Raw genomic sequence first — 23035 nt, forward strand, 5'->3', positions numbered from 1 at the left:
AATATGTCTAGAGCTATGGACTAGCCTGACAAGGAGCTACATGGCTGTAGTGCATTGACCCTGGCCAGCAACTAAGCCCCTACCCAGTCACTCTCCCATTCTCCCCAGTGGGATGGAGGAGAGAATCAGAAGGGCAAAAGAGAGAAAAACTCATGGACTGAGATAGAGACAGATCAATGAGTAAAGGAAATAAAAGGAAAAAAACAACCACCACAAACCAAAAAAGAAAGCCAAAACAAACAAAAAAACCCCAAGTGATGCAAAGGCAATCACTCACCACCTCCCACTAGCAGACTGATGCCCAGTCAGTCTCTGAGCAATGGCTACTTTGGAAAAACTTGCTTCCCCTCCCCCTAAGTTTTGTTGCTGAGCATGGCATCATATGGTATGGAATATCTCTTTGGTCAGTTTGGGTCAGCTATCCCAGCTGTGTCCCCTCCCAGTCTCTTGCCCACCCCCAGCCAACTCACTGAGGGGGCAGAGTTGGATAGAGAAAAGGCCTTGACGCTGTGCAAGTACTGTTCAGCAATACCTAAAACATCAATGTGTTATCAACACTGCTTTGGTCACCAATCAAAAGCACAGCACTATATGGGTAGCTATAAAGAAAACTCCATCCCAACCAGAACCAGTGCAGTGGTTCACCACAAAATGGTACCCTTGTGAAAATGAATATTTATTCATTTTAAATAATCAGGGGAGCAGGACCCCAGTGTGCAACTGAGGACAAAGCTGCTTCACACTGTATCACACCCTATTACGTCTTCCAGTGGGACCAACTGTAGGAGTGCCATTTCTCTGTGCTGTCTATTCCCATTGAAATGCAAGGAAGTTAAGAAAGTAAGTATTGCTAACCATATATGAAACTGAGTATCCTGCCCGACTTTCATACGCTGTAAGAGAAACCAGAGTTTGTTTCTTTCTACTGGGAAGCTCCATACCTGAGCCTGTGGTTTCGATGATTAGTTAAGCTCTTTCCTGAAATAACTGGATGAAGACTAGTTTTGTCTAGAAAGTGATAGTCTCTTGGAAATTGTCTTTGCCTCACAGTCAAGCAACAACATACGCAACACTACAGAGGACAGTCTTTTCTTTTATTAACACCTTACTGGCTCTCAGCACATCAGGAGACAACTCAAACGGGAAAAGTAAAAGGTACATTAACATAGTGTAGAAAGCACTAAATTTCTGACAGTATTTCAAAATATTTCACAGGTAAACCTCCACAAAGAAGAATACTTAGGGCTCAGTTCTCTTGCCTGAACATAAGCATCTAGTGCCATTTGAGATGTCCAATGGTTTTGAGACCTCTCCCAAGGCCTAATGGATATAAAGCAAGATTTAAGGGAGATGCATGCCCTTCTGAAACAGATCAGACATCCTGGGACATCCAGGGCACCTCAGCTAAAACTAGGCAAGTGTTCAGACAGCTTGAGTAAGCCAGGCACGTATTCACACAATCAGTTTGCGAACACTGAGAGCTCTTATTATAGAACAACTCCAGATAAGAGGAATTTGATTTGCAAGAGGATAAAACTAATTTTAATAAGAGAAGCCAGAGGATTTTCTAAAACAATTGTAGAGATAGTAGTCCTAAACACTGTAAAAGGACAATAAACAGCTTTTTCAAGTCTTTCCTAAGCCAGACATTTAGTTTGCTTATTCTTCAGTAAGACAGTGTATAATGACGTCTATATGGTTATCTGAGATTACATAGCCTGGCCAAAGGTACAGCCTATGAAGAAAAATAAAAACATGCAGCAACAAAATTACAGCTTCCATCAAATACCAATTGTGAATAGTAGCTTCATATTTAGGTCTTTTGTGAAAGTTTAACACCTTCATGGAAAGTGAAAGCATCCTGCACAGGGGAAAAAAAAGAAAAAAAAGATGAAGTTGAATGAAAAATATGACTAAGACATTATTTGCTGGATTTCATCCAAAGAAGTTCCTTTAAGTGAGCTAGAATACCTTGCTTTTTATCAACGAGATTTATGATTTATTTCACTGAATTCAATGAGTTCAGACAGAACTACATCCTTCCAAATTATCAAAGAAAGTGAAAGAGGAGAAAGAAACATTTCTTCAGCACTACTTAGTGGCTAAAATAAATTCCACTCTGGCCTGAGATGTGCACTCATCAACATTAAACAGAGCCAGCTGTGTGTCTCACAAAGTCAGAGTTGCTTTTTGTCTTCAAAATTACTTGGTAAGAGGCATGATGGTTATACAAATGGTTATACAAATGTGTTCCTGAATAGATTCTTACTGTAAAGACTAGACTGGAAGGGAAAGTATGGTCACCTCCAGATAACCCTGAAGAGTTTAGTGAGACTACAGAAACTATCCAAATGGAAGAGTGCATGTTTAGGATGCTTATGAACTGATCACTCCTATCTGCCTCTAAAACATTAAAAAAAAGAGCGAACTGCCAAGGTAAAGTATCATTCCCTTGAAGGGAAGTAATTTATCATTGTATTTAAGAACTTGTGCTGTCAGCCTCGATAAATGAAATGGTCCATTGATATAACTCAAATCACTGATGCATGGCTCCAAGATATAATGCTTAATTAGGTGTACTAGATTAACTTATTTCTGTGTAAGTGTTTGTGTTTTATGGAATGAACCATTTAATTAAAAAGGCCCACATAGAACGTTGTCTCACGTCATAGCCCTGCCCTTCAATTGCAAGTAAAATTTCCAAACTGAAAAATCAAATCAAGGAAACTTCAGCTAAATTAACTGTTGTGAAGACTATTGTCTCCCTGGCCTATATATGCTCTTTAATTATTTTATAAGAAGTGCTTTGAAACTACTCCAGCTGTAAAAGCAACCTCTTTCTTTGGTCAGTTCAGGTCTGGAATTTAGGATCTGAAAATGGGCAGAAATTCATATTGCTTACCTCAGCTGGTACAGGCTAACATGAGTTGAGAAAGATTAATTTGTCTAGTGTCCATCCCATTCTATAAAATGTGTCTAAGATAAATATGAATAGTTGCCCTTTTGAGATACCTTCTTTTTTCATTGACTGTAGAGGAATTGTAGACAACAGATAACTACTAGCTCAGACTAGACATCTCATGCATTGATAATAAAAGTCAAGTTAGATGAATACTGATCTTACAAACTAGTGAGAAAAAACTTCCAAAGGAGTTGGTGAAGACTTCAAACTTACAGTGAATAATGATAATGATTTTTGTCAAAAGGGGTGTGAATGATAGCAATAGACTATTCAATATAGGGCACGTAAATACGGCCACAATCTGTTCAGGCTTATGGTAAGAAGGAATTTGGAAAGAAGGCTGAAAGGGTCAGATATATGATATGCCTTTTCTGGTAAGAGGATAGATACATTCCATAAGGATATATATTTTCCTGTAACTGTTTCCTTATAAAAACCCTTCAGTAAAATATATATGACATCATAACTTTCCTGCCTGTTAGGTTCCTTCTTGTGGTTCATCAGTATAAACTTGAATTAACAAGCATTAAAAGTTACAGTTAAAGTCTGAGTTCCTAATGTTTTTCTTTTAATTAGTGAACCTCTACCCACGTTTATGGTAACTGTGACGAAGGCTTGATGATATACAGAAGAAGCAAGAACATGGAAACTGTGATATTACATCAGGTTATTAGCCTGTCTAGTCCTTCATCTTCCTTCAAATTTGGAGACCCCCAAGAAGGCAGACTTGTATCCACTGCCACCAGTGACAAAGCTTCTGGTGACTACTGGCTTAGGATATAACTCCTAGGAAGTACTAATATGTATCTCTAGGGAATGGGAAACATCTCAAGACTCTTCTAGTGAAGCTTCTGTCCTTTCAAAACCTTCAATATTGGTAACTAGAGGGCAAAAATATCTATAAATATAACCAGTGAAAAACAGATGTAAAAGTAATATTTTTTTTAATAAAGGGTGAACTTACATGAGGTAATTTTTATGGAATAAAGTGCTAATTTTCTGAAGGTGTGTTTTGTTGATGTTAGATAGGAATTCAAAATCATTGAATTTCTAAAAAATTCATAAGGTATATCTTCTTACGGATATGTTTCTATCCATATACATCTTTTTTTACTTATCGGCTTCACAGCCATTTTCTGTTTTAAAAGTTCGAATTCATAAGTTTTCATCAATGCACATTTAACTTTATCTCTAAAGACCAAAATCAGAACTAAGACTGATTGTATGTTGAATGCAAGTCTAGTAAATCACAAAAAATACTGCATGTTCTAGAGATTCAAAATCACAGATCCTTTTACTAAAAAAAAAAATCCAAATTACTTGCTTGAAAATGTATTTTCACAATACCCAGAGACTATCTCCATAAGTGTAAATCACAGCTGAGGAGAACCGCTGCATGTTCAGCTTCTCATTATTCAAATTTTCATTTAGTAAAATACAAAGCCACATACAAATCTTTAAATACACAAGTATTATCTATTGCTATTACATTTTGCCTGATAGATTCCTTGGGATTTTATCCTATAATTCAGTCCATGTGAGTGGAACCTAGTTACCCCTGGAAGGGCTCTATCGCAGACCAGAAATTCATCCCCGTGTAGCAAGTCGGAGGAGAAGAAGTGAAGGTTTTTGCTTATAAAAAACCCTGAGACGTGCTTATGAACATATAATTAAATTCAGTCCTCCTTAGCAAGGTTTCTTGTTTCTTTTTTTTTTTTACATTTTAAATTACAAATTCACAATCAAAATGACTGAAATGATCAGTGAAGGTGCTTGCAGGTAGTCTTTCATCAACTCCCAATTCCTCTTCTTTTTTTCTTATTCCTCTAATCACTTTGTGATGGTTTAATGCAAATCTGTTTTGCTGTCCTCAAAGTATAACTTCCATAGAGCAAATTTTGTAGCCAGACCTCCTCCAGCTATTTTCCATCCTGGGTCACAATGTTCTGTAGCTGTAAAGCTATGAGAACACATCTATGGAAACTGTGTGTCATTTAAAATTAGTCAGTTAATCATGAGTATTTTATAATTGAATATTGGAAAAACATTAAGCAAAGTCACCTGTTGTTCAAAGAGAGGGAGGGAAGAGTGAAACACTGGTGTATAAAAATGAGCGCTAGTATCAGTGAAAACAGTTTGACATAAAAAGGCCTAAAACATAATGCTGCAGTTATCATGTAAGTGTTAAAAATGTGTATCTCCAAAACTCTGAGTTAAAGCTTCCTGCTTAAGATGATTGAGAATGAACAGATGTGTTTTTCAGCTTCCCCTGGAACATAGATCATAAACTGAGAAAAATCAAAACTTTCTGTGTTTGCTGAAGTCTTCCTTTTTTAACAAAGAGATTATCAATAAGAAACCAGTGTTCATCTCAAGGCTTTTCTTTCCACTTTATTTTTTTATTTCTTGAAGTATTTTACTTTCATCTTCTGGAGAGCTGTGCTCACTTCTCTTATTCAGGTGAGGAAGCTAATGCTGCGATCCTTGCTCCTCGTAGCCTTGGATTTGCTTCAACGTTTTTTTGCAAGACAGAACAACGTTATCCCTATTTTACAGGTGAAAAACTGAGGTGCTGAAAGTCTAAGGGAGAGATCAGAGCACCTCATTAAGTACTTCTAATTTAAGCATTTCAGTAACTCAGGATTAGGATTCAGATTCATCTTAATTTTATGTAGCAAGCTGAAACTCCTAATTTAGAAGCCTATTTATCTTTGCTGTTTTTTGTTGTCAACCAACCAAGATAGGTTTCGTCTGACTGAACATTTGAATGACCTCCGGAGGACAGTTAAACTCCTGCCTGCGATTTCCTCAATACAGTGGGTGAATCCATGCTTTGATGCATGGGTCCAGAGGACTCAGAATATCTACATTTGGCTTCTATGCTTCCTCTCGGAAAGAGTATCAGGAAGGCCCCTCTGCTGGGTGCCAGGCACTCTCGAGCTCAAGCACTCTAGTCACTCTGCCAGTGGACACCAAACATCCAAATGTCATCTGAGTGCCAGATCCCTCAACTGCCTGAGAAATGGGAATCAGACCACACTCTCTCCAACCCCTGTTGAGTAGTCTGACAACGGAGCTACTGGATTATGTTCTTTTTTTTTTTTGCCATCCTTTTGGCCCCAGGACTGTAGCATTTTGGCACAGCTTCTAAAGAAGCTCCCAGTGTCTGTATGCAACCTGCTCTGTAGACTCCTGCTTTGAACACTGCAATGGGGCGTGAGACCAAAGAGGACTGAGAACTGACTGATGTCTCCTTGTGAGTGCTCTAAGTGGCTGCCTTTTTTGCAAGCCTTTCTCAGGCTTGATTTGAATGAGATTGTTGTGCTGCAGATTGGAGTCCATGATGCATCATTTTCTCCGCCTGTGCAGATCACAGCAAAGATCTTGGCCCCCATCAAAGACTTCAACAGAATTCAGTTGTTTGTTTGTTTTTTTTTTTTCCCAAGTCATCTAAAATCTCAGACAAGCTTGGTTGGATATGCTTCCTAGTCTGTGCTGCGCCCAGACATGTATGGAAATAATTCTTTATCTGCCAAGGAAATTTAAAGGTGGACCTTAAAGAAAATATAATGGCCATGGAATGCCAAGATCACTGTCAGGACTCTGAAGGCCTTAGTAGGCTTTAGTGGCCCTGCCCAGACTCCCTGGGGCTCTCCCCATCCTGCCCATGGCCCAGGACCCTGTTTCATCACCCCGGGGCCATCAGGCCCTGCCCCAGTGATGCCATAGGATGTTGGTCTCCAGCTCCCTGCAGCCTGGCTCTGGTCCTTGCTGAGCCAGGCCCACCCATGGGCCTTGGCCCATCCCTGTCCCCACATCAGCGCCCAGGGATGGGGCTGCCCTCTGGCCTGCCCTGCTCCCTGGCTGGGGTGGTGGGACTGGTCCTGGCTGCCAGGCCCTGCCCCACTGCCCCAGGGACACCCAACTGATCCCAGCCCCGAGGGAGCCACAGCCCACTCAACACCTGACAATCACACCCTTGAATTTAGTTGTCTGTTAAACACCTTTTTAAACACCAAAGGGGAAGTTCCAACTCTCAAAGTGGTTTCCTTGAAGAAGGTTGTGATGTGCAGGATTTTTAAAAGGAGTGTAGTGTTTTAAGCCCGGGAAAACCTTACTATGGCACGTCACCTACTCTAGGTAGTCAATACACTCCAGTCATTGCAATACAGTTTGCTGGTGGGATGGATCCACAGGAAGGTGGTGGCAGTCTACCATGCTAAGATTTATGAGGCAATTCTCAATTATCATATTTGCATTCACTTCTTCTGCAACCTATTATTCATGAGCAAAATGGCTTATTTCCACAGCTAGAAGTGGTGACCCACCTTCCCCCCTCCAATAGCCTCCACTGGTAAATGCAAAAGGGACGATGAAGCAAAGCCCTCAGGTGCTATAATGTTCTCATGTACTCATGCAAGTACTGTGAGCAAAAATTGAAACTGGTAGCACTTTGAGAGAGCACCAGCTGACAAGAACAGTTTTTGCTGGGAAGCACACGTACCACCTATTTTGCCAATTCTGTTAGGGGCAGTAATTTCTGGCAGAAGGGCAGGGCAGACAGCTGGGGATGGTAATGTGTTAAATTGTCTCATATTAAATCACCAGAACTCATTAATATGGTCTATATTATTTGCTATTCTCACATACTTTGTAGATGCAGTGTGAGGTGTTTCATGTCCTGCAGCTGAGAAATAACTGAGCTTTGAAGTTCAGATGCAGATTTGAGTTTCCAGTGTGATTAAAAGACATTTTGAGGCAGTTTCCATTTTGGGCCACATACTTACCCTTAGTTTAAGACCACTGTATTTTTTTAAATGATTTTGGCAATTTCAGTGTTTTTTGAGACTGCCCATTGCTGCTTAAAGATGTTTTCTCTAGTATATGCTACATATATAACATACACTTAAGCAAGTATGTTTTACAGATACAGTACATTAATATAGTAATATGGACCATATGGTTCAAATTCTCTTGGAATAAATTAGGAGCCATTATACGTGCTGTTATTCTAAGTGGATTTTTATGAATGATTGCTTTATTCTCTGTAGCATGTCATATGTCTTCAGCACAATTCTTTTCTTAACATATGTGCAAAGTGCATTTGTTCAAACATGCCAGGTTTGCTGCATATGAAGTTTTAATTTTGTAAATGCAATGTTCTTAAAATTTGTGATAATGTTGCACTTATATGTTAAACAAGTATCTACATACAGTGAGATATATCTTCAGTGTATTTTTTAATGTTGTTAGAATTGTTCTGCTAATTTCCCATGCATCATGCTGAGTTACATATTTAATTAGCACTAACGTGTTAATCAGAAACACAAGAAACAAGTTTACAAAGGGAAGATTGTTCTGGAGGTTTTAATTCCTTTTTCCTATCAGTCACAGTAAGAAGTGGGAGTATTGCATAATAATGCCAATTCTCTCTTCTCATATGATTAAAATTTCACAGACAAATGAAAGTGATCCTGCCTGTAGTTGAAAAATAATCCATCGGAGTCTATCAAACACAAAAATGTATGCCTATTTGTCAAATAATCTTCCATCTTAGATTTTTATGTACAGGAGAGTGGCAATCAGGAGACCTGGACAGGAGTTAGAAAAGGGAGAAACAGATTCATTTCAGCATTTTCCTCCTAAAGATGATCAGAAAAGTCACTTTCCATATCCCATATGATACCTAGAAGATTAATCTGTAATGTACTTTGATGTTCTCTAAAATACTAAGAACCTTGGAATTAATAATTTGGGGATAAAGTTTATCAACCCATTTGAAAATCAAGCCTCTTTTTATGAGCTTAAAAAAGACAAAGGAGGAACCAATCTTTATAAAGCGTGTTTTGAGATCTATTTCCTGTTAAAGAGTTATGCTATCTTACGTACTTCTATGGTCCTGTTACCACACAATCACACTAGAATAACAGACTGGTTATGCCACAGAGCATGATACAGCTGCTGCATCCACATTTATTATAAAGTAGCACAAATTAGATGGCAGAAAAATTCCGGCCATCCTTGCTGTAAGCTATGACAATGGTTTTGCAGAAAGGTCTGCACAGTTGTACAAAATCACTACAAGGCAGGTGAAACACATGGCAGCAACCCATTTACACCATGGGTAGGTACAGGGTAGTATCCTTGCTAAAGGGTAGTTTATGTCCAAGGATTCTGCTCCAATGGGTCTGGCAGGTAACGTCTAGCTCATGGCTGAATAGCTACCTGTATCTCTATGAAGTGAAGATATAGGGAAAGTTTAGACTCAAACATAGCCTCAAGCCTGTGGTTGAAATGTGGTGTACCTGTGGCCACATATGATTCAGTCTTCATTACACTGACTCTTAAGACTCCTGGGAGAGGAGATATTATTATTACATAGAGTAAGTGGCTAGTAGTCTTTCTTATCCAAGGAGTGTTTTGGTGTTTCAAAAATGATCCTTCAACACTGTGGAAAACATCCTGAAGCTTTTCAACAGAAACCAGAGACTGAGACAATCTCATCCGTGTTCTTCCAAGAATCAGCAGTGAGAGCATCCACCAGAGATATGAGAGAAGTAGGAGAAATCTTTGCTTTCTCAGTTATATTATTCCCATTTCTATCTCATCCTCACGTACAGCCGTGTGCAAGACCCTTACTTTTCAGACTTGTTTTTAAATTCTGGAGGGACTTAAATTTTGACAAGAAACCATATCCATTTTTCACACTGATACTTACATTCTCAAGGGAAATACCTAGTTTCAGCTAGTCAACATTTTCTGACTATGGGGATTTAACTGGGAATTTCAAGGCAGTTCTGCCTACAGTATCAGTTTACAGAAGAACTATTAGACAAGTCAGCTCACTTGTGTCAGGGGGCAGCAGATTCTTAATGCAAGATTACTCTCCTAGCCACTGCTGCTAATATACCATCCTAATTCATTTTCTTTAGTTCAGCATTATTTGCTTTTGTGTGTCCAGGAGCTGATTTTTCCAGTAGTTAGTTAACATTCATGGGGGTGGGTGGAAGGAGCATCAAGGTGGGACATACAGGTTCTTCTCAAATATGTTATGTGACTAAGGTCTTCTCCTACCAGGTGCATTGGTTTGTGAAAGTTCGTGACATCTGCTGACTCTCAGTGATGCACAGAAGTTTCCTGTGTCTGGATACGCTGACACTGTGACAGTGTCTCTGTAGTAATAGAGACTTACTAGTACTACTGTAAGTACTAGTACTACTGTAAGTACTACAGTAGTACTACTGTACTACTTACTCCTCTAAGTACTAGGTTGAGTCATTCATATCCCAGAGACTGCATCAAAAAACGTCATGTCAACAGTGCTATCAACAGCTTCCTGCTGGTATCCTGCTCAGCTGTGCTCAAAACAGTTTTCAAAACTGTTTCTGCATTGCACTGTACTTACTGTAATTCAGCAATAAATTGAAGTCTGTTATTATGTTTCATGTCCAGCCTTAAGCTGTAAATGACTTTGCAAGGCAATGGAGAAGGAAGCCTTCATTGGAAGAGTGAAAGGCTTCAAAACCTACTATTCAGCTTTTAACACAGGCTGTCAGAAAATTTTCCAGTGTTTTCTTTCTCTAAAAAAGGACAATAACCCTTCCTCTGAGAGCACATACTCATAGTATCTTACTCTGGAGTTTTGCCAAACATCTCCCTTCGTCAGCTACACCTTTCACAGGACAGTCTTTGGGCCAAATTTTATCCTAGCTTATTGGCAAAACTGACATATAACTGCATAAAATGCACAGAAACTCTGCAGATTTCCTCATGAACACTGGAATCTCACACTTCAGGTCTATCAAGCACCTGCGTGGTGCTTAGCTGCCGACTGAGGTTAAACCACGACATGGTATTTTCCCCAGTTGTGTTTCTGAAATTGTGTTTGGTATAATTATTCTCATGTGTGTTCTCATCGTTACCTGCCTTGTTCTGCCTGGTGGGAGGTAGTATCTTGCAGATGTTCACATTGGCTCCCTGTGGAGCTGAAAAGAACAATTATCTACTTACCATCCAGATTTTTTATAACTTTGTAACTAACTTCTTGAAATTAAGTAATTAAACACAGCAACATCACTGGTTTTTATGAGAATATGTTTGCATATGTTCTCCCTGAAATGGTCTGTGATTGCTGTGGCCTCCCTACTCGGTCACTCACTCAAGGTCACTCAATGGCTCAATTATAAATATTGCTGCTAATGTATAAAATATTTAAAGCATCTGCAAACTTGTAACTTTCCTAAACACTTCCTGTGTTTACACTTTGTAGGAAAACAGCAATCCCTGAAAGCATGAAGTAAAAAAATGATTCTCCTAGTTCTGCCATCCTTTCTGCACCTGCTTAACTTTTAACAGTTGAATGAATCTAGTGATTTCGTTCAAGTCTATAAAAGAGTATTACCAGATAAAGCTTTCAGTGGTGGACAGAGATGTTGACTTTAAAGCCTATACTAAAATATTCAGAAGAAAGCAGCAGACAGCTGGGGAGGGCAACTCAGGGCACGCAAGTTAAACTGTAGTTATAACGTCTCTTTCACTGATAACTTTAAAGGGAGCACCTAAGCTAGTTGCTTAAAACAGGTCCATTCATGTCAACTTACATTTGAGAATTTAGATGTGTTATATCACAAGACTCTGTGTCATTTTTGTCAGTGCAGTTGGTTCTTGACTCTGAAGAGAGGTAGTCCAAGTCTCCTCCAGTTCCTGCCTCTAAACTCTCCCCTTCCAATTACCACTACAAGTCCATGGAAGCACTAGAAACTCCACTCCAAAAAACAGGTGAAAGGAAGTGATTGACTTCTTGCAGCTTCACCATGCTGATTAAATGTTGTTCCTTACTACCTGTAAACATTTCTAAATTGAAAATAAAGCATCAGATTTAATGGAAGATGGAAGTAGCACAGAGGGACCAGAACTCAGTGAGGTTTTGTGGCTGCTGTTGGAAAATAATCACAATCTTCACTCACCTATTTGGGGTTTTGATACCCCCATCAGTTCATTCTTCATATTCCCCCTGAATTTGCACATTCTGCAGCTCTGGATTAAAAATTGTGCTTTCTGTTTGCCAGAGGGAAGATATAGTTAAAACAACGGTATTCCTTCCTGCATGTCAGTCCAAGGTCTGGTTAGGCTGTGCAGGGAGTGCAAGGGAAAGGAAAGGTTAATTGTCCTTTGACTAGTGTGTATTCCAAAGCAAAACCTTTCCTGTGCTATTTGTTTCCACAGTGCAGTCAAAAAGTTGTCTGCTATAGATAGTTCCCAACCCACTCCAGCCATCATCTCTGTAAGGTGGGGGCAAAGACCACTACTGTCTTCCCAAGGCAATGAAAGTGCTCTACTGGTGCAGTAAGAGGGAAACAGGGCTGGGTCTGTGCAAAGGATCTCAGACTTTTCAAGCTGGGCTCAGAAATGCTGTTAATGAACTTTGATGTCAATGTAACTCATGGGCTTAGTTTCTGTATGACCAAAAGATCTAGAAAGGTTGGAGTAATGTTTTGAATTCCAATGTCAATTGTAATTTATCTTATTTAAAATAGGAAAGCCCTCTTGCTGGGTGATCTGAAGAAAATTCTTCACTGCAAATCAGACATGATAATAAATCACTTCTTGGTTTTCTCTCATGAATAATTTGTGTCTTCTTATGCAAAGCCTGGCAGCTAATTTGAAGTTTAGACCAGAAATACACAAACAATCAATGTTTCTCATTCCCAGATTTGCTTTTCAGAGAGGCAAAAGCACTGTGTAAGAAATCAAATAGTACACTGAAAGGTGAAGGAACAAAAGTCTGACATGTTAAGGCTTAGCAATAATAATAACACTGCAACACAACAAGCAACATAACACATAACGTGATCAGGGCAATGTCACCTTCAGCTTCAGTCCCTCCCTCTAAATTTATATGTGTCTCAAGGAAAAAAGTAATCATAACATATCTTACCTCTACACTGGAAAGGAAGTGACTGCAGAATAGGCAAGGTTGGGGCACTTTAAACACTGAGTTATAGAAGAGAGAAAATTAACATTGTTTTGTTGGACAGGTAATTTTTCAGTCTGATCAGTTCCCTGCTTATTCCTGTTGCACAGCACTCAAATACATGTGCCAACACAAGATCAAGAGTGGAAAGGGGACACAAATAAGCAGCAGAAGTGAGAGCAGTGCAGAACTGCTTCTGAAGGCTGCTCTGGCTCATGTCAGCTGAAAACATACATCAAACTGCATCTGAACTGTTGCCTGCTCTCACTTTGGAAAAGCTGTGAGAAAGAGTATGACCTTTAGTTGTAAACACAGAAATCTACCAAGTGATTTTTGCTCCTGGAATATCACAGTGTATGGACCAGAGTCAGATGGCCTATTCCACCTAAAGCTTTCCACCAGATGTTTCCCGTCAGTTGCCTTGATTGACTCAGCACCTTGCTTAGCCCTTCTGAAGGGCTAAAGTATAAAGTATAAAAGGTATTAGGTTCCCTTTTCTGACAGGCTCAGGAATATTGATGAAATAAGGATTGCCTGGGTATGTCTCTATTTCCACTGTCAGACCCACAGCCCATTGAGTTTTCGATAGTTTCAGAGAATCTTCTTCAGTGCTTACAGAGAGAAAAGTGGTTTTTCAGGTAGGCAAGGGCAGTTTTAAGTGTAAAATTAAGACTTTTTAACTCTATTTAATATCCAGCAGAGAATCAGGATGCAACTGAAGGATGGTGGTGGTATGTTGAATGGCTTAGTGTTCCAGTTTCTCTGTTTTGTACAATGTGGAGCCTTTTCAGAATATATTACTTTATGCTCAAAGCTTAAAGTTGAAGAGGGTGGCACACAATTTATTAACTGTGTGTAGGAGGAGATAGCCATTTCTGGGTTTGTTTTGTGGCTGGATTTTTTTTTTCTTTTACCACTGAACACTGAAGAGTTTAAAAATACCCTGACTCTGACAGGTGTTTGGCCAAAAATACCATTAATAATGTGGAAAGAAAAAAGTTCTCCTTATTTTTTTGAATCATTAGAAACCCAGGGTCAGATTCAGTCATTTCTCTTTCCCAGTGCTGTTGATTTCAGCTCACTATTAAAAAAATTGTATACCTTGCTACTACTGGGCAATCTAATTCTGTTCATACAAATCTGAGCTAATTCATTGAAAGATTTTTATCTAAGGTATTTCCTTACACGTGTGTACAAGGCCTGTTAATTTTGATAATAAAACTAATTATGACTGATAACATTGCATACCCAAAGGTAGATAGCCTTGTAGTCCAAACACTAGTGTTTTATCTAGGTAACCTTGGTTCTAATTTAGATTACATAATGATTTTACTATTTGTGCTTTAGCAAATCCCCTATTCTTGTTGGTCCAAATTCATCCTACTTGAGTTAGTTAGACACTAAAGTAAGATGTTATGAAAATTCGCAACTGGCCCATGCTGACCAAGGAGAGAGGCTAGGATGCAAAGTACAGAATTACAAAGGTAAATATTTATTCATGTACATGAGGTGTCCCAGCCGAATTTAGGCATCCTGAATGTGGTTTTACACAGGGTTCTTATACCCTTCAAACATTCAGGTACAACATGATTTGACTAATCACTAACACCCACACTACCTATTACTAATCATAGTAAAACTTTGCAAAGCAACTATATTTCTGCAGCATTTTTGCTGCTCATCGATTGATCCAGACATCCCTCGAGTCAGTCTTGCTATAGTTACTTATCTATGATGCCAGCCAATGCTGGAAAGGTTTTGAAGATGTGTTAGAGGAGCTAGGATGCTGGTGTTATCTTGGTTGTCCAGGGGTATCATTTATCCTTCATGGACAGCTCTAAGCTTCCAGGAAACAAAATCTTTATTTCCTGGGCCAGGCTGTCCTTTAGTTTGTTTTACTTAAGCATGAACAGTTTCAAAATCTCCAGTAAAATTCCACTACCTCAGTGCATTACAGTGTGTAATGTGAACTAATATATATTAACGAAGTTAATACAGTTTCATACTATAAAGATTGATTGATATAATAGGGAAGGGCATTTTCATGACAAAAACCTGCATACCTTGCACAGTCAGTGGAGGGAGAGAGACTCTTCTAATAGGTGCTCACATCTCAGATTTTCTGAAGTGACATGTGAAGGTACCGTGTCCTTTCTGTTGACAGCAGAGGATGAGTGTGAGTGTATGCCTAATGACATATCTTCAAATTAACTGGATACCATTGAATATGTTTCTATTGCAGAATACCAGAGCTGGTTCTTAATGAGATAATGGACCGCAGAGGTGGCTTTGCATGAGCAGATGTGGGAATATTGTTGTGAATCTCAGCCCTGTGAAGTCCTGCTCCACCCTCCTTTGTGTGCCATGTTCTATACATGCAATATGTGTATCATCTTCCATACACTTTTATATCCACACACATTTTTTCCCTCAGGAAAAATAAGGTGTGACCATGAGTATTTATTACCATCTAATAAGTCATAAATCTTACTCTTTGCTCATATTTATTACTATTATATTCCAGTAGTGCAGATTGCTATGGAATTATATTAATGAAAATCAGATGACAATAAATCAAACAATGGGATTCATCTGACATAATGTTAAGCTTTCACAGTGTAAACAGAAGTATTAATGTAAATTAGTCATTTTGAGCTACTTTCTCTAATCCAAGGGAAATTAAAATAGCCATGTCTATAGTGAGTCATGTGAACTGGTTTAGACGGCTTCTTTTGCACTAGCTGTATTCTGCTCAGAATGTTCATCTTCTCCACTGAATTGAGAGTGACTAGCTCAAAGGTAGACATTTCCAGTATAGATGTTTACATTTAGTGAGACTCATGCCTTCCAAAATGCAGTGAAATGCTGAGATCCTCGGTTCTTTCTTATTCAGCTTTTGGCAGGTCAACTCCAATACACGTGCTCCACACAATATTCCATACTCCATACAGTGTGCTTGTCAGGTCTAATTTATCAACCTCATAGTCTTCTACATCACTATCCTTACTCAGCATGGTCTGCCTGCTGGTGGGAAAAGGTGATTGTGTCTTTTCTGCCTGATTTCTCTCATGAGATTTTCTCTCATTACAATTCAAAGAGCAGTTATGTTTGAAATCTAAGCAGTTTGGAACATTTCTACTTCCAAAGTCATTACCTATTTTTGAAACAAGTACGACTTCACTGTGTCTCGCCTGTTATTCAGCTTTTGGCACCTTTGCATGCCTGATGCTTCAAAGGAAGTTTGGAAAGTCCTGTAATGTATTTAAACATCTGGGTAATGCAGCAGTTGGTGAACATTTTCCTTCCTGAATTACACAGATAAATGGCTTGTGATTCAAAGATGAGACTGATCAGTCTTCAGAGCTTGATCCTGGATGCATCTATGCTGTGCATCATGCTGGACTAGCTGGAACATTTACATAATATTACACAGTGCTTGGCAGAGATATTCAATTGGACCCTGCAAACAGGATAGCATTAATTCATCACAGCACATAAGTTAATTACCCTGGTCTGTTGGCAATGCTAATTAATCAGGGCACAGAGACACACTTACCTGGTTATTTCTCTTCTGTTTCTGGAGTTAGCTTGCCTGGCATAGCTCATGAATTTATACACCTTTATCCTTTGCCTAAAGGAGATGTGCCCTGGAGTGTCCTGGCTCATAATGAGTGTCACTTCCTGGGTAGCCTCTTTAATTCCAGTGTGTTATAAATCCATTAAAACTATCCAAACATAGATGTGCTTGTTTATAACAAAAAGCATATTGTTCTTGATGTTACCTAAAAAACCTATTGGGCAGAGGGGAGAATCACCTATTTGCCTTAGAGAATCTCATCTAAGAATAGATAACAGCACACAACGGTTAGCCATTTTAGCCATAATCATTAGTGATTTTGAAGTAACAAAGCCTTTATAACAAAACTTGACTTGACTCAATTTACAATTTTCTTTAACCAGACACAAAACTAAATGTGTTAGCAGTGTGGTAAGTTAATTATTTTATTTATATTACTAAACGTAGAATATATATGTAGGGACTAAGACATTGTTGTGCAAGGAACAGTTTGATTATAATAGAGAAAGACAGTTTTTGTCTTTAGGGAGTCTGTACTTGAATAGACAAGAAAGATAAAAGAGAAACAGAGACTAAGGGTGAAATAACTCACCTAAGCTCATACAGCAGATCAAGGGCAGAGCTATATTTTACTTTACTTCTCCCTCCAAATGTTCCCTGTCTTTACTTATATATTTTTTGTAAGACACTAAATTCATTTGTTGATTTTTAAACTCCATGTGAATTCTGGGCTCAGGAGTAGCATGATAAACTCAAGGACTAAAATCTCCTCAACAGCTGCAGGAAGAAGTAAATTCAAACTCACATGTCAAATGCAAGCCTACTGCTGGGCGCTTTGAGCTCTCAGGGGCTGTGTGTGGATTGTCTCCACATCACCCTGTCTGCTGATTAAGCAAAACACATGTGCTTGAGTCCATTCAGCCACTGAGACCCATAGAAAGCTTGTCATGTGGAAAGCTGTAGAAAAGCAGGGAAGAGGAATAGAGCCAAAAATCATATTTACTTCATATTTTAGCAGCAATTCAACTTACTCTCTTCCAGACCATGGAAAGAGCGTATTGGCTTCTCAATGGCTGGCTCAGCAAGTACATTGAAAATGTTCCTGGACCTTGTTCCCCTTGGCTCCAGCTGACCATGGCAGCAAGACTGAGCCCATTCTGTTTACAGAATTTTAGGAATAGGGAAAAGCAGCATATTCCCTGGTGATCAGACTTTTATTCCCTTTGAGTGATGAATTTAGTAAGAAATATGTGTTTATAAAGAAGAAGATATGACTCATGGCAAGGAAAATCCTAAACATCTGACCTTGTCATATAATCTTTCCTATTCCTTAGTTTATTATTAAAGTAGGATTATTAAAGTAGCAGCAAGGGGGCAACTGGTGCCACAATTACAGAATTAAACAAACAAAATAAAAGTGATTTTTAAATGTCAGGATAATCCCCAACTGCTGAAATGCCCTAATCGTACAGTGGAATAAGTTCTGTCGCTTTGGGAAAAGGCTGTTTTGCTGCCTGAACTGTGCCTGTCACAAGCCATCAAATATCATCTGCTTACCTCCACACAGAGGTCAGTCACATAGTCTCAGATCACTATCCTTTGTCTCTCAGGAGAAAGCAAGAGAAATCACAGTGCTACCAGTGCTCACAGCCCAAAATAGCTTTGAGGAAAGTTACTCAAGTAATGCTAACAGGTAAACATTTCCCCATGGTCTAGATGAATGTAACCCCTTTTCCTATCCTCACATTCCTGCTAATCTTACCAGAGAGGGAAAGGGAGGAATTTTTTCCAGGTTCCAGATTATGTCCTACCTGTGCTTACAAGCAAGGCACAACTAAGAAAGGTGGTCCTTGCATTTTCTGAGGGAAGGAATCCATTCTAGTTATGGTCCTGCACCTGGCTGTGTCCAAAGCCTGATGCTTTAGAAGGTTGGGAAGGAAAGATGAGGGGAAAAACAGAAGAAAAAGGTTATCTGGACAGTCATGCTTTGGAAGGAAAATTATTTTTTTGTTGCTTGTTAAATACAAATAGATCAGTGTCCAGTTAACCAATTGACACCCTTTCAAATCCACCCCTTGATCAATCTTCTTAGTTTAGTACAAGATTGTTCAGATGAACTAACATAGCACTTCTAATAAACCTATGTAGCATAAAGAAAGGAGAGCACGGAAATATTGGAGAGGGTGTATGCATGTGTTTATATATACATTATAGAATTGCATATATTTATGTGTAAGAGGTTTATGTATTAGAATCTAGGTAAGTTTCATCTCCTATTTTCATCCTCAGGTTAGAGTGCAGTCTATTTTCAAAAGTTTATTCTTAAAGTAGATTTTGGGGCTCTAACTTTAACAGACAAAAGGATAGAAATGTTGAGATGCCTCCTTATTATGGGATCCTTTAAAAAGCAAATCAACCTAGCTTGTTAGAGGTCCTTGGATGGTCTTAATTAGACAAGATTTAATGCTGGGAGAAAAAATCTGGCTCCTGACAAAGCATGATGCCTTATCTTCTATGAACTTGACTTCCCATTAACTGGGCCTTCCCTAACCTGGATGTTGTCCACTAACCCATTAATTGGCTTTCTCTCCTGCGTGACACACTTAGCACATTTCACACTAATAAGGGTTCAACAGTTCATTAACACTCCAGTTCATGGGGCCTTGGTTATTAATAGCAACAGAACCTTGTAGTACAAGTTTATTCATGGATTTAACATTAATATATAGTTAATGCACAGAAACTGCATGCACATGCAAGGCAAACTACTTGAAGCTACTTTTTTCTACTAAAAACTTAAAGTTCTAGCTTTCACTAGTTCTGATTGCCTAGAGCCCATGTTCACACTCCTTTACCCTGAGGGCAACTGGCTACAGGCTTGATGCATGAGCTTTGATTTTCACTACAGTCTTAACAGTGAGATGCAAGTGTTATCAGTATGCTGAGGACTTTGCATGGCTTTCTGCCCTTTCTGTGACCAAACCCAGAACTGAGCAGTATATTCATAGATCTAGAGCTGCATTAATTCATTCCAGGGCCAGAAGGGGCCACCAGACCCATACAAACTGTAGCTGGATTAAGGCATCTCTCTTCTGACAGATACCCAATTTAATTTGAAAGACTTCAAGAGGCAATGCGTCCTTCACAAATATTGTTATCGAACAAGTTGTTTCAATGCTTAACTAACTTCACTAATAGGATATTATGTCTTGATTTGTACAACTTCAGTTTTCAGGTGCCGAATCTTGTTTTCCCTCTGCCAGCAAGGCTGAAAAACAAAAGTCTCCCTTCCATCATCCAGTTCTTTCTATGTACAATTCGGCAGAGTAGAGCTCATCTAGCTTCATGTTGCAACGTTGCAACTTTCTAATCTGTGGATCATTTTACAGGGATCCCTTTGAGTACCAGTATTTTTGCACTCTTTTTGACATGGGCAATGTAAGTGGGCAAGATAGATAATCTATAGTATCACTGCTATGTGAATAGAAACCACAGCTGAAGGGATTCCCTATTCATCCACTAAATTATACAAATTCACTAAAGGGGGGTAGATTTAGAGTAGATATAAGGAAGAAATTTTTTACGCTGAGGGGAGAAACAGTGGCACAGGTTGCCCAGAGAGGTGGTGCATGCCCCATCCCTGGAAACATTCCAGGTCAGGTTGGATGGGGCTCTGAGCAACCTGATCTATTTGAAGATGTCCCTGCCCACGGCAGGGGGGTTGGACTAGATGAGATTTAGAGGTGCCTTCCACCTCAAACTATTCTATGATTCTATGATGATTCTATGATTCAAACATGTGGGATGGTTTTAATCCTTTAGACCACAGAACTGCACTGAGAGCTCACAGTGAGGTGAGTACAATTCCAAAGTCTTTCTTTAATTTATTTCTTTCCAGCAGTCTCTGGTTCTGCAAGTGTAATGTGCTTTCTCTGTTCCTGTATTTAATCCATCTGTCTGCATTACTTCTTCTGTGTCATCAAACTACTGTCAACTGCAGGTTTAACCAGTATATATTTTCTGTTGCTGTACGGATCATTTATCATTTATCCTCACAACACCCTTCTGGAACAGAGATGTTCCCTTCCCATCTTTGGAAACTCTTTGAGGGAATAGTAAGAAATACTATGGCTCATAAGCAAAGAAGAAACTTGGTCGAGGCTTTATGTGACCTCTAGTGAATAACTCTGTGTTTTGCTTTGGATTAAGTGTAGCATTAGGTCTCCTGAACGAGGCTGCCTAGGCAAGATGGACAGGATCAAAGAGGAGTTGGATGTAACCTGGAGTCCAAATGGATAAATCCTGTCAGGGCTGATGTTCTTCTAGGTATCTGGCATTCAGGTTTATACAAAATGTTCTAGCAGAAAGATAAACACTTGGAGAGTTTAAACAGCTGAGTGGAGTGTCAGGATCTGAAGTCAGCCTGGAACAAGGTTATTAAAACATACAAGTTTTTGTGGATCTACCTTGTGTATCTTGATTTTATGATGGAGCTGGGAAGAAATCACGATGGCTAAATCCACAAGAGACAGAGTGTCTCAGGTGACTCACAGTGTACTTCCACATTAATTAATAAGAGAACCAGGGATGCCAGCACTGGACCCCTGCTCATTTCCACTGCTTAGTTGCTAGCTCACTCCCTGCCTTTTTTTGAACTTTTCCAACTAGCTCTACCAAGGCCATGACCGAAAACTGTTCTCAAGTAGTTCACTAAAGAGTACTCCTAAAACTCAGTAAGAATGAGACCACTTTAAATTGGCTCCTTCTGCCATGTACAGGTCTTACATGTTATCCCAGCAAACTTTGCGCCCTCAGATACCCCAGAGCATGCAACAAATGCTATCCAGTGCTGTGCTATGAAACCTCCACTCTGATGGGCTGCTACACTGATCTCACATTATTTCAGACAGTTTAAAAGGAAAAAAGAAGAAAAAAATCAAACTTCTGTCCTTGGGCAACCACGTAGGGCACAGAAGATCTGGTAAGTAGTATGAATGCAACCGGGCCATACCACTTAACCTCAGTGCCAGAGAAAAGGTCCTTGCTCTTATTTTATTTATCATTATAGGTGTAACCATCTGTTTCCATCCAAAACTACAGAGGCCCACTGAAAAAAAACTATTCTTATCCACTTGGGCTGTTCCCCTGACTGTTTATGTGTTGACACCTCTCAGCAAGAGAGAATTCTCCTGTAGGGAATCTCAGCTTCATTTTGTAAGCTTTTGGTAAAAGGGGAGATAAATTATCCACAAAATTTATTGTTTTCAAGTGCTGCTAACAGCTCTGAGGAGTCTCTCTTGGCTCTGTTTTGGGCCACTTCAGTGCTCTCTCTCTCACATGCTCTCCTGTTCTCCAAGACAAATCCAGGAAAGCAGGATAGTCCCGAGAAGAGATGACCTAAGCTAGTCTGTGCCACTTTTCCTCAGGGACAGAGATCTTTTCCTGCCCCTTTTTTTAGTTTAGCAGTAGAGGCAAAGCCAAAAACCCAGAAGTGATAGTATACCAAAATTGTTACCTCTTACCCATATTAGTGCCTATGTCCCTCCAGTGCCACCATGCATCAGGATGTTCAGATCTCTAGCTACCCTAATTGTCTCCAAGCCTGCAACATGACCTTCCCCCTCTGCCTGACCCTGGAGGTACTGGGGATCTGCAGCTCGTGGCTTGCCAAGGAAAAGGCAGGAGTGAATTGAGCAAGCACACTGACAATCTGCCTGTGGCTAAACAGAAAAGGGTTGGGTAATTAATAATTTATCTATGTCTGTCTGTTTGCACTGCATTCTCTCTCTTTACAGCGGAATGAGGACTTAGAGAAAACAGTAACAAAATTGAATTGTTTAAGTGGATGTTTTCTTGAAAGGGATAAAACGTGACTATGCTTCTTGCCAAGTTGTAGAGAACATTTCTACTTGAAAAGTAACCAGTCTGGAACTTCAGAAAGTTGAAAATGTAAGGCTAGTTTCATTCAGCTGCTGGGCTCCACCGAGGTCAATGAAATCAGGTGGATTTCAGGGCCACTGAGTCACATACTCAGCTGTGTCCAGCTTTCCACTGGGAAGGCTGTATTGTACGTCATGGAGGCACAGGAAGAGATGCATGCTCTGTCACCTTCCCCGTCAAGTGATGGATGTGCCAATAACATAATGGGACATGCAAACAAACATCTCATGACCAATGCTAACATTAGCTGGTGTCCTCTGATCAGTGCATGTCCTTCTAGACACATAAAGCAATGGGTGAACTGGGACCTTGACACGGTTTAACCCCAGCCGGCAACTAAGCACCACCCAGCCACTCACTCACTCCCCCCTGGTGGGATGGGGAAGAGAACCGAAAAGGTAAAAGTGAGAAAACTCATGGGTTGAGATAAAGACAGTTTAACAGGTAAAGCAAAAGCCGCGCACGCAAGCAAAACAAAACAAGGAATTCATTCACTACTTCCCATCGGCAGTTCAGCCATCTCCAGGAAAGCAGGGCTCCATCACGCGTAACGGTGACTTGGGAAGACAAACGCCATCACTCC

The sequence above is a fragment of the Pygoscelis adeliae genome, unplaced genomic scaffold (assembly GCF_000699105.1).
Source record: "Pygoscelis adeliae isolate BGI_AS28 unplaced genomic scaffold, ASM69910v1 Scaffold141, whole genome shotgun sequence".
NCBI lineage: Eukaryota > Metazoa > Chordata > Aves > Sphenisciformes > Spheniscidae > Pygoscelis > Pygoscelis adeliae.